The sequence below is a fragment of the Eleutherodactylus coqui genome, chromosome 1 (genome assembly GCF_035609145.1).
Source record: "Eleutherodactylus coqui strain aEleCoq1 chromosome 1, aEleCoq1.hap1, whole genome shotgun sequence".
NCBI classification, from domain to species: domain Eukaryota; kingdom Metazoa; phylum Chordata; class Amphibia; order Anura; family Eleutherodactylidae; genus Eleutherodactylus; species Eleutherodactylus coqui.
The window spans coordinates 47,842,595-47,854,736 of NC_089837.1; positions in this window are offsets into that span (position 1 = coordinate 47,842,595).

A 12,142-nucleotide genomic window follows, 5' to 3' on the forward strand; every position below is an offset into this window, starting at 1 on the left:
TGATCGATTGCTTTAATTCCCGCCGTAATTCTACATATAGCTGGGCTTTAAGCCCGGTGCCGCATATTTACAGCGCTTGGTCCTAAATGGGTTAAGGGATCTGGTATCCGAAAATATTTAGGGAGTCCTTTCTATGGTCTAAGATTAGAGGGATTGTCCAAGATTAGAAAAACATGGCTGCTGTCTTCAGAAAATGAGCACCAAACGTGTTCTCCGATTTTGTGTTGCAGAGTAGCTTTTCCCCATTCACATCAGTGGAGCTAAGCTGCAATACCTGACATAACCCATGGACAGATGTGGCACTATTTTTCAAAGAAAGCAGCCATGTTTTGCTAATCCTGAACAACCTCATTAATTCTTTCAAGATCAACGAGTTTTTGTTTTCATTTTCGTCCCCATCAAGAACTATCGCTCAACATCGCTGTATAAAGGCTTGTTTTTTGTAGGCGTGTTGTATTTTTTTAATGGCACCATATAATGTACTGAAAAGCGTAAAATAAATTTTTTATCTGTGTATCGACTTGTTTTTTGCTGGGTAAGCGGTATTTTGTATTGAGCCGATTTTGAGGAACATACGACATAAGGTGTTTCCATATTTTTGTCCACCCCCTATACATGATATACTATATGGCAGCACACAAAGTGTATATGGTAGAGGGGTTATTCAAAAGCAACAGAAATCTTCTGGTGGGCAGGACATTACTACTACAGGTATTTGTTTCTAGGTAAATGCCCACGGAACCCCTCTTAAGTGGTATGCCATCCAACGTTGCTGGGGAAGGTTGTCGACTCCAGAGATTTTTTTCAACAGGTCGCTCATTCTTTTGCTTATTTTGTGATGGCCGATTCGTAAGATAAACGTCCAGCAGGTTCTTCCATCATGATGACGCACCTGCCCATACAACAGAGTATAAAGCAATTTTTGATGAAAAACGGCAAGACACCCTTGCCGCACCCTCCGTATTCATCCGATCTATCTGCGTGCAACTTTTTTTCCCAGGCGCTCTAAGCAGTGGAAAAGGAAACAAAATCTCACAGCTGCTCATTGTTCACCTAGCAATAGAAGCCTGTAGTAGTAACACCCGCCCACCAGAAGATGACTCCTATTTCTTTTGGGTAGCCCCTGCAGTTCAGTGGTAATGGAGCCACAGGGATTGTATATGCCATCGCACAGTGTCCAGCGACCTTAGTGAGGAGGGAAACTTACACTGCAAAAAGGATCATTTTTAATACACATTTTTCATACCTTGCACCACTCGATCCTCTGGATGACTGTGCTTCAAACTGCACCGGCTGACCAATCGTTGTGCCAATTTTGCTAGTCCTTCATTCCATTTCTTATATGGAAAATAATAAAAAAAAATAGATCACATTATCGTAGTGAAAAAAAGGAGAAGAAACAGGAGGACAGGCAGAAGCGTAAAGTACAGCACAAACATACACAACACATTAAATAACTCGGTGATACACAAGTCTAATTCGCAAAACGTTCGGTTCAGGACCAACCCAAATCTTGACCTGTTAGTCTCAGCCGAATTCACTAAGAGTTTTTATCTTTCTTCTCTTTCCTTTTTTTTGTCCGTCTTCTTTTTCCTTCTTTTTAAAAGCAAGAAAAGAAGAAGAAGCAAGAAGAGAAAAAAGGAAGGAAAACTAAGAAGGAAAAATAGGAAGAATTGACAGCAGCATCTAAACAGCTAATGGCTGCAATCAGACTTAAGGAGCCAAATGGGCTTCTGAATCAAGATGAGCGAGCACCAAAATGCTCGGGTGTTCGTTACTCGAGCCGAGCTTTTTGTAATGCTCGAGACCTCGGTTCGAGTAACGAACCCCATTGAAGTCAATGGTAGACTCGAGCATTTTTCAAGGTTGCCCCTGCTCTGCAAATCGGAGGATCTCTCTCTTTCATTCCTATGGGGTAAATGTCACGTTTAGAGATGAGCGAGCATACTCGTCCGAGCTTGATGCTCGTTCGAGTATTAGGGTGCTCGAGATGCTCGTTACTCGAGACGAGCACCACGCGGTACTCGTCTCGATGAAACGAGCACTGACCATTGAATTCAATGGAGCCAGCAATACAGCCGGCTCCATTGAAAGCAATGGGCTGCCGGCGATCTCAGGATGAATTTTCGGGAAGGGCTTAAAAATATAAGCCCTTACCTGAAAATCATCCTAAAATGTGTATAAATAAAAAAAAAAAATGTATACTCACCTTTCCGCTGAAGCCAGAGTTTTTTTTAATTATTTTTACACATTTTAGGATGATTTTCAGGTAAGGGCTTATATTTTTAAGCCCTTCCCGAAAATTCATCCCGCGCTCGCCAGCAGCCCATTGCTTGTATTGCCGGCTCCATTGAATTCAATGGGCTAACATCGTTCTTCTCTGCCACAGCTGTGGCAAACGAGAACGATCTTTATGCTGACAGTGCGGGGGGGGGGGGCACTCTTGCCGCTATTGTGGCTTAATAGTGGGACCTGGGAGCTTGAGATGCAGCCCAACATGTAGCCCCTCGCCTGCCCTATCCGTTTCTGTGTCGTTCCCATCACTTTCGTGAATTTCCCAGATTTTCACAAATGAAAACCTTAGCGAGCATCGTCGATATACAAAAATGCTTGAGTCGCCCATTGACTTTAATGGGGTTCGTTACTCGAAACGAACTCTCGAGCATCACTGAAAGTTCGACTCGAGTAACGAGCACCCGAGCATTTTGGTGCTCACTCATCTCTAATCACGTTACCTTTATTGGGCCAATGCAATTACGGTGGCACCAAATTTATAAATTTTGCGGGGGAAAAAACACAAATCATTTGTTTTTAGGTTTCCATATTTTGTGAATCACAATTTTTTATTCCTGTTAACCCAGCCATGGGAGAGCTTGTTTTAGGCAGCTATCGCAGAAGAATGTGAACTGTAATATACAGCTGGCATGGGCTCAATGCAGTTCATTTACATTACATGGCTACCTATTGCCAGCTCTGTAAATGTATGGTAAATGGTGCAAAGAAGTTAAATTAAAGAACCCTGGCTACCTGCAGCCGCCACTAGAGGGAGCTTAGTAGTTTACTGCATACTGTCTGTTTACCCATTAAATGCAACACAAAACACATAGTAACATAAATTGCACTAAGCACTGAAACTCCCTCTTAACATACCATTTGTACCATTTAACACTAAGTCTATGCAGAGGACTTTGAATTTAAGGGCCTAAAAACATGGGCGTGCTTGAAAAATAAGCCCTTCCCTAAAAATAACCCCTAGCTGATGGAAAAACGATTAATAAATACATCACCCAGCAGCATTATCGGGGCGTCTTCTCCCTGACTCCCCAGCACTCTTCTAAATCATTTCTTCTCGCCGGATATTTAAAAATCCCCGCCTCCTAGAAGCTCTGCCTCTGATTGGCTGAGTACAGGGATCAATCACAGCCATTCAATCATTGATGGCAGGGGATTCTTTCATTCCTGCGGGAAGTCATATCATCACTGAACACTGTAACAGTGCTGTCACAGTGTTCAGTGATGAGGAGACCTTCATGGAGCTACTGCTCCAGTGAACGGGTAAAGTTTCATGCACTGCGCTTATGAAACTTTGCCCGTTCACGCTCTTTCTGCTTATGGGAGGAGCGTATTTTTTTGCGCACAGATAGGCACACAATAAAACACGCTCGTTTGACTGAGCTAATTCTATGCGGGCAATTGCGAAAAACGTGGCAAAATCGTGACTTTGTTCCCACGATTTTTGACCACCAGCGAGGCTTTTTCTCGAGAATAATCTCACATCGCATCGCTGCCTCCCATGATAATATTCCATGATTTTTTTATCGCGTAAGTTAGGGGGACTTTCTGATGCTAAGAGTGAATTGCATCGCACAAAATAAAAATTTTGCGCTTTACGATGTGATTAAAAAGAGGCTCCATATGGAAACATAGGCAATAAATAAAGATGAGCGAACGTACTCATCCGAGCTTGATACTCGTTCGAGTATTAGCGTGTTTGAGATGCTCGTTACTAGAGGCGAGTACCACGCGATGTTCGAGTTACTTTCACTTTCATCTCTGAGACGTTAGCGCGCTTTTCTGGCCAATAGAAAGACAGGGAAGGCATTACAACTTCCCCCTGCAACGTTCAAGCCCTATACCACCCCCCTGCAGTGAGTGGCTGGCGAGATCAGGTGTCACCCGAGTATAAAAATCGGGCCCTCCCGCGGCTCGCCACAGATGCATTCTGACAGAGATCAGGGACAGTGCTGCTGGTGCCGGAGCTGCTATAGGGAGAGCGTTAGGAGTTATTTTAGGCTTCAAGAACCCTAACGGTCCTTCTTAGGGCCACATCTGACCGTGTGCAGTACTGTTGAGGCTGCTTTTAGCAGTGTTGCACAATTTTTTTTTTTTTTGTATATCGGCCGTGCAGAGCATTGCGCCCTGCAGTAATTATACATAGTCCAGGGCCAGTAGTGGTGAGGCAGGGAAAGAGATATTCAGGCTATCTACGCAGTGGGCTTTTTCCAAAAAAATTGATCGCCGTCATCCCGCCAGAGGGAAACAGTATCCATAATATTATACGCTGCCTACAGTATCTATCTGCTGGGGGTAGTAGTCCTAATTAATACGCAGCTAAGCGTCATAGCAGGCTTGCGCAAAATTGTTTCCTGGATCTGCTGTCTCTGTTACATGATCGCCGTCATCCCGCCAGAGGGAAACAGTATACATAATATTATACGCTGCCTACAGTATCTATCTGCTGGGGGTTGTAGTCCTAATTAATACGAAGCTAAGCGTTACAGCAGCCTTGCGCAAAATTGTTTCCTGGATCTGCTGTCTCTGTTACATGATCGCTGTCATCCCGCCAGAGGGAAACAGTATACATAATATTATACGCTGCCTACAGTATCTGTCTGCTGTATCAGCTCAGCATTTTAAAAAAATAGAAGCAAAATACTTAAGGCCTACTACTGGCCTTTGGCCACTTGACTGCTTCTGCGCTGTGAATTCCACTAGCTCAGTCATACGCACCTACGTCTCACTACAGGCGTGCGCAAAATTGTTTCCTGGCTCTGCTGTGCGTTCCGTAAGGGAAGTCAGCCTCCAACCACAGGCCAATAAGCGGCACATTTAATTACAGCGTTCTGTTTCTGCACTACTGGTAATACAGCATGCTGAGGGTTAGGGGTAGGCCTAGAGGACGTGGACGCGGGCGAGGACGCGGAGGCCCAAGTCAGGGTGTGGGCACAGGCCGAGCTCCTGATCCAGGTGTATTGCAGCAGACTGCTGCGGGATTAGGAGAGAGGCACGTTTCTGGTGTCCCCAGATTCATCTCACAATTAATGGGTCCACGCGGTAGACCTTTATTAGAAAATGAGCAGTGTGAGCAGGTGAAGTCAGGGATGGCAGAAAGTGCATCCAGCAATCTATCGACCACCCAGAGTTCTGCGCCGTCCACTGCTGCAACTCTGAATCCTCTGGCTGCTGCTCCTCCTTCCTCCCAGCCTCCTCACTCCATTACAATGACACATTCTGAGGAGCAGGCAGACTCCCAGGAACTGTTCTCGGGCCCCTGCTCAGAATGGCCAGCAATGGTTCCTCTTCCACCGGAGGAGTTTGTCGTGACCGATGCCCAACCTTTGGAAAGTTCCCGGGCTCCGGGGAATGAGGCTGGGGACTTCCGGCAACTGTCTCAAGAGCTTTCAGTGGGTGAGGAGGACGATGACGATGAGACACAGTTGTCTTGCAGTGAGGTAGTAGTAAGGGCAGTAAGTCCGAGGGAGGAGCGCACAGAGGATTCGGAGGAAGAGCAGCAGGACGATGAGGTGACTGACCCCACCTGGTTTGCTACGCCTACTGAGGACAGGTATTCAGTGGGGGAGGCAAGTGCAGCAGCAGGGCAGGTTGGAAGAGGCAGTGCGGTGGCCAGGGGTAGAGGCAGGGCCAGACCGAATAATCCACCAACTGTTTCCCAAAGCGCCCCCTCGCGCCATGCCACCCTGCAGAGGCCGAGGTGCTCAAAGGTCTGGCAGTTTTTCACTGAGAATGCAGACGACCGACGAACAGTGGTGTGCAACCTTTGTCGCGCCAAGATCAGCCGGGGAGCCACCACCACCAGCCTCACCACCACCAGCATGCGCAGACATATGATGGCCAAGCACCCCTCAAGGTGGGACGAAGGCCGTTCGCCGCCTCCGGTTTGCACCGCTGCCTCTCCCCCTGTGCCCCAACCTGCCACTGAGATCCAACCCCCCTCTCAGGACACAGGCGCTACCGTCTCCTGGCCTGCACCCACACCCTCACCTCCGCTGTGCTCGGCCCCATCCACCAATGTCTCTCAGCGCACCGTCCAGCCGTTGCTAGCGCAAGTGTTTGAGCGCAAGCGCAAGTACGCCGCCACGCACCCACACGCTCAAGCGTTAAACGTGCACATAGCCAAATTTATCAGCCTGGAGATGCTGCCGTATAGGGTTGTGGAAACGGAGGCTTTCAAAGGTATGATGGTGGCGGCAGCCCCGCGCTACTCAGTTCCCAGTCGCCACTACTTTTCCCGATGTGCCGTCCCAGCCCTGCGCGACCACGTCTCCCGCAACATTGTACGCGCCCTCACCAACGTGGTTACTGCCAAGGTCCACTTAACAACGGACACGTGGACAAGCACAGGCGGGCAGGGCCACTATATCTCCCTGACGGCACATTGGGTGAATTTAGTGGAGGCTGGGACAGAGTCAGAGCCTGGGACCGCTCACGTCCTACCCACCCCAAGAATTGCGGGCCCCAGCTCGGTGGTGGTATCTGCGGCGGTGTATGCTTCCTCCACTAAACCACCCTCCTCCTACGCAACCTCTGTCTCGCAATCAAGATGTGTCAGCAGCAGCACGTCGCCAGCAGTCGGTGTTGCGTGGCGTGGCAGCACAGTGGTGGGCAAGCGTCAGCAGGCCGTGCTGAAACTAGTCAGCTTAGGAGATAAGAGGCACACGGCCCACGAACTGCTGCAGGGTCTGACAGAGCAGACCGACCGCTGGCTTGCGCCGCTGAGCCTCCAACCGGGCATGGTCGTGTGTGACAACGGCCATAACCTGGTGGCGGCTCTGCAGCTCGGCAGCCTCACGCACGTGCCATGCCTGGCCCACGTCTTTAATTTGGTGGTTCAGCGCTTTCTGAAAAGCTACGCGCGCTTGTCAGACCTGCTCGGAAAGGTGCGCCGGCTCTCCGCACATTTCCGCAAATCCCACATGGACGCTGCCACCCTGCAACATCGGTTTCATCTGCCAGTGCACCGACTGCTGTGCGACGTGCCCACACGGTGGAACTCTACGCTCCACATGTTGGCCAGGCTCTATGAGCAGCGTAGAGCTATAGTGGAATACCAACTCCAACATGGGCGGCGCAGTGGGAGTCAGCCTCCTCAGTTCTTTACAGAAGAGTGGGCCTGGTTGGCAGACATCTGCCAGGTCCTTGGAAACTTTGAGGAGTCTACCCAGATGGTGAGCGGCGATGCTGCAATCATTAGCGTCACCATTCCTCTGCTATGCCTCTTGAGAAGTTCCCTGCAAAGCATAAAGGCAGACGCTTTGGGCTCAGAAACAGAGGCGGGGGAAGACAGTATGTCGCTCGATACTCAGAGCACCCTCCTGTCTATATCTCAGCGCGTTGAGGAGGAGGAGGAGGAGCATGAGGAGGATGAGGAGGAGGGGGAAGAGACAGCTTGGTCCACTGCTGAGGGTACCCATGCTGCTTGCCTGTCATCCTTTCAGCGTGTATGGCCTGAGGAGGAGGAGGAGGAGGATCCTGAAAGTGATCTTCCTAGTGAGGACAGCCATGTGTTGCGTACAGGTACCCTGGCACACATGGCTGACTTCATGTTAGGATGCCTTTCTCGTGACCCTCGCGTTACATGCATTCTGGCCACTACGGATTACTGGGTGTACACACTGCTCGACCCACGGTATAAGGAGAACCTTTCCACTCTCATACCCGAAGAGGAAAGGGTTTCGAGAGTGATGCTATACCACAGGACCCTGGCGGACAAACTGATGGTAAAATTCCCATCCGAAAGCGCTAGTGGCTGAAGGCGCAGTTCCGAGGGCCAGGTAGCAGGGGAGGCGCAGAGATCAGGCAGCATGTACAGCACAGGCAGGGGAACACTCTCTAAGGCCTTTGACAGCTTTCTGGCTCCCCAGCAAGACTGTGTCACCGCTCCCCAGTCAAGGCTGAATCGGCGGGAGCACTGTAAAAGGATGGTGAGGGAGTACGTAGCCGATCGCACGGCCGTCCTCCGTGACGCCTCTGCCCCCTAAAACTACTGGGTGTCGAAGCTGGACACGTGGCCTGAACTCGCGCTGTATGCCCTGGAGGTGCTTGCTTGTCCTGCGGCTAGCGCCTTGTCAGAGAGGGTGTTTAGTGCGGCTGGGGGAATCATCACAGATAAGCGTACCCGCCTGTCAACCGACAGTGCCGACAGGCTTACACTCATCAAGATGAACAAAGCCTGGATTTCCCCAGACTTCTCTTCTCCACCAGCGGACAGCAGCGATACCTAAACAATACGTAGGCTGCACCCGCGGATGGAAGCATTGTTCTCTATCACCATCAAAAACGTGGACCTTTAAGCTTCATCAATCTGTGTATTATATTCATCCTCCTGCTCCTCCTCCTGAAACCTGACGTAATCACGCCGAACGGGCAATTTTTCTTAGGCCCACAAGGCTCAGTCATATAATTTTTGTAAACAATTTTTATACGTTTCAATGCTCATTAAAGCATTGAAACTTTCACCTGAACCAATTTTTATTTTAACTGGGCTGCCTCCAGGCCTAGTTACCAATTAAGCCTCATTAACCAAAGCGATTAATGGGTTTCACCTGCCCTCTTGGTTGGGCATGGGCAATTTTTCTGACTTACATTAGTACTGTTGGTACACCAATTTTTTAGGGCCCTCGCCTACAGTGTAATCCAATTAATTTTTTGCCCACCTGCATTAAAGCTGATGTTACATCAGCTGTGCTGGGCACTGCAATGGGATATATTTATGTACCGCCGGTGGGTTCCAGGGAGCCACCCATGCTGTGGGTCCACAGGGAGTTGTAACTGCATGTGTCCACTTCTAAAGAACCCCAGTCTGACTGGGGCATGCAGTGTGGGCCGAAGCCCACCTGCATTAAACATGACATTACCTCAGCTGTGATGGGCAATGCAATGGGATATATTTATGTACCGCCGGTGGCTTCCTGGCACCCACCCATGCTGTGGGTCCACAGGGAGTTGTAAATGCATCTGTGTCCACTTCTAAAGAACCCCAGTGTGACTGGGGCATGCAGTGTGGGCCGAAGCCCACCTGCATTTAATCGGACGTTACCTCAGCTGTGATGGGCACTGCAATAGGATACATTTATGTACAGCCGGTGGGTTCCAGGAAGCCACCCATGCTGTGGGTGCACATGGAATTCCCATTGCGGAGTTGTACCTGCCTGTGACTATTTATAAAAAACCGACTGGGGCATGCAGACACCTTGACAGAATGAATAGTGTGTGGCACATAGGTTCCCCATTGCTATGCCCACGTGTGCAGCTCCTGATGGCGGTGGCACAGGATTATATTTCTCATTGCTTCTGTACAGCATTGTGGGCTATCGCCCCGCCCCTTTAAAAGAGGGTCGCTGCCTAGCCGTGCCAACCCTCTGCAGTGTGTGCCTGCGGTTCCTTCTCATGGCAGATGCACTTATAAATAGACATGAGGGTGGTGTGGCATGAGTGCAGCTGAAGGCTGCGCAGGGACACTTTGGTGTGCGCTGTGGACACTGGGTCGTGCGGGGGGGGGGGGGTGGTTGGGCAGCATGTAACCCAGGAGAAGTGGCAGCGGAGTGTCATGCAGGCAGTGATTCTGCTTTGTTGGAGGTAGTGTGGTGCTTAGCTAAGGTATGCATTGCTAATGAGGGCTTTTTAGAAGTAAAAATTGTTGGGGGGGGGGGGCACTCTTGCCGCTATTGTGGCTTAATAGTGGGACCTGGGAACTTGAGATGCAGCCCAACATGTAGCCCCTCGCCTGCCCTATCCGTTGCTGTGTCGTTCCCATCACTTTCTTGAATTGCCCAGATTTTCACAAATGAAAACCTTAGCGGAGCATAGGTCCCATACAAAAATGCTCGGGTCGCCCATTGACTTCAATGGGGTTCATTACTCGAAACGAACCCTCGAGCATCGCGATAATTTTGTCCCGAGTAACGAGCACCCGAGCATTTTGGTGCTCGCTCATGTCTAGCAATAAAGAATTAATAAATAAATAAAAATCGTACATTACAGAAAGATAGAGCAAGACGCCATTTTTTTCTCTCGCAATATCGCATCAGTGAAATCATCCTTAATGTTAAGCAAACTATTGTAAATCATTGGTGCTGTAATTCTGCACTTTTTTCACTCTCGCATCCTGTGAAAATCGCATGATTTTATCGCCTGTGTCAAAGCGCCCTAATACTACGCACAAGAAAAGATAGAACTCGCCCTATCTTTCTGGCATGTAGTTTTCCTATGTGTGAGAAAGATAGCCCAGGACCTACCTTCCCGCTTTCTTTGTTCTAACTCATGTGCAATAGCGTGTTGTTTGAAGAGTCCGTAGCCCATAGGTGCACGAAAAATAACATGCGTCTGACTGAGCCCTAAGAGATCACCTTCACCAAAATTGGACTGAATTAACAGTAAATTGCACAAAAAAATAATATACATGGTTTGCACCAGATTTTGCTTTAGTTTTTACCTCAACGGTTCTGAGACATTTGGCAAAAAGATGTCATAAAATGCACAACTTTATTAACCCCTTGATGCTTTTGGATGTACATGTACACATTCCAGCATTGGGGTTGGTATGGAGTGGGATCAGGAGCTGATCACACTACATAAAGGTGGGGGCCGGCCGTTTCTGAGAGCTCACACCCACCTGCAACACCCTTTATCAGCGCTCATGCTGATTATGACTGGTAAGCCTTTAAATGCTGCTGTCAGTTCTGACAGAGGCATTTAAATGCACCGATTGGTGTGGGTGTCCTGAATGCCAACTCTCCCCCGTTATAAGATCACAAGGTGTCCCTCGTTTGTCATGGCAGCCGGGGGCCTTCTGAGAACCCCCAGGACAGCCATGTATTTCTAACTATCAGGATGAGAATGTGGCCTGTACTAATAGAATGTCTGCAGAAATACCATGTGATGCAATACTTAAGTGTTGCAGTATATGATATAAGTGATCTAACAATTGGAAGTTCAAATCCTCTATGGGGACTAGAAAAAAATATTTATGAAAATAAAAGATACTAAAAGTTCAAATAAATCTGCTTTTGCCTTATTCATAATAACAAAACTCAAAAGAAAAACAAAACATATCTAGTATGGCCATGTTCATAAAACTCCGATCTATCAAAATGACACATTATTTATCCCACACAGTGAACATCAGCAGAAAAAAAATACATAGCACCAGAATTGTGCTTTTTTTTTTTTTTTTGGTCCCCCCATCTCCAAGAAAAGATTTAAGAAAATGTGGTAAAAAATTAACATGTACTCTAAAGTACTATAAAGGTATCACGTCAGTTTGGCTGCAGTGTGTATGGCGTAAAAATAATACTCTCACAAAGATGGTCAAATTGCATTTTTTCTCCCTATTTTGCTCCAGTTAGACATTTTTTAGATTTTTTTCAGTACATTATATGGTACCATGGAACAATACAACTCATCCTGCCACAAACAAGCTCCGTCAACAGAAAAATAATTTTTGATTTTTTTTTTCAAATGTGGAGAAGAAATCGAATATTACAAAATTAAAAAGGCAACGATCTTAAGGGGTTAAAAATGTGAATAATTTGCAATGCTAAATATTTTTGTAGGGCCTGAAGAGGTATAAGAAAGAAAAGCGGATCTAATATGCCTAATGGATTATGCCAAATGTATCTTACCCGGTACACCATTTTTGTTCGTTCCTACTGCTTGTACGCTACAATGCTACTACAGCATCCAGGTATGGCGCTCGGAAAATGGTGTAGATTTACTTCGTTTTTTGCTTATGTTTTGACTATATTTCTTACCATTTGTAACATATTTCCAGCAGATGGAGTGACATTTCTTCTTATATCATTGTGAGCTGTAACTGCTTCTTCTTGGACCGATTTTTTGTTTG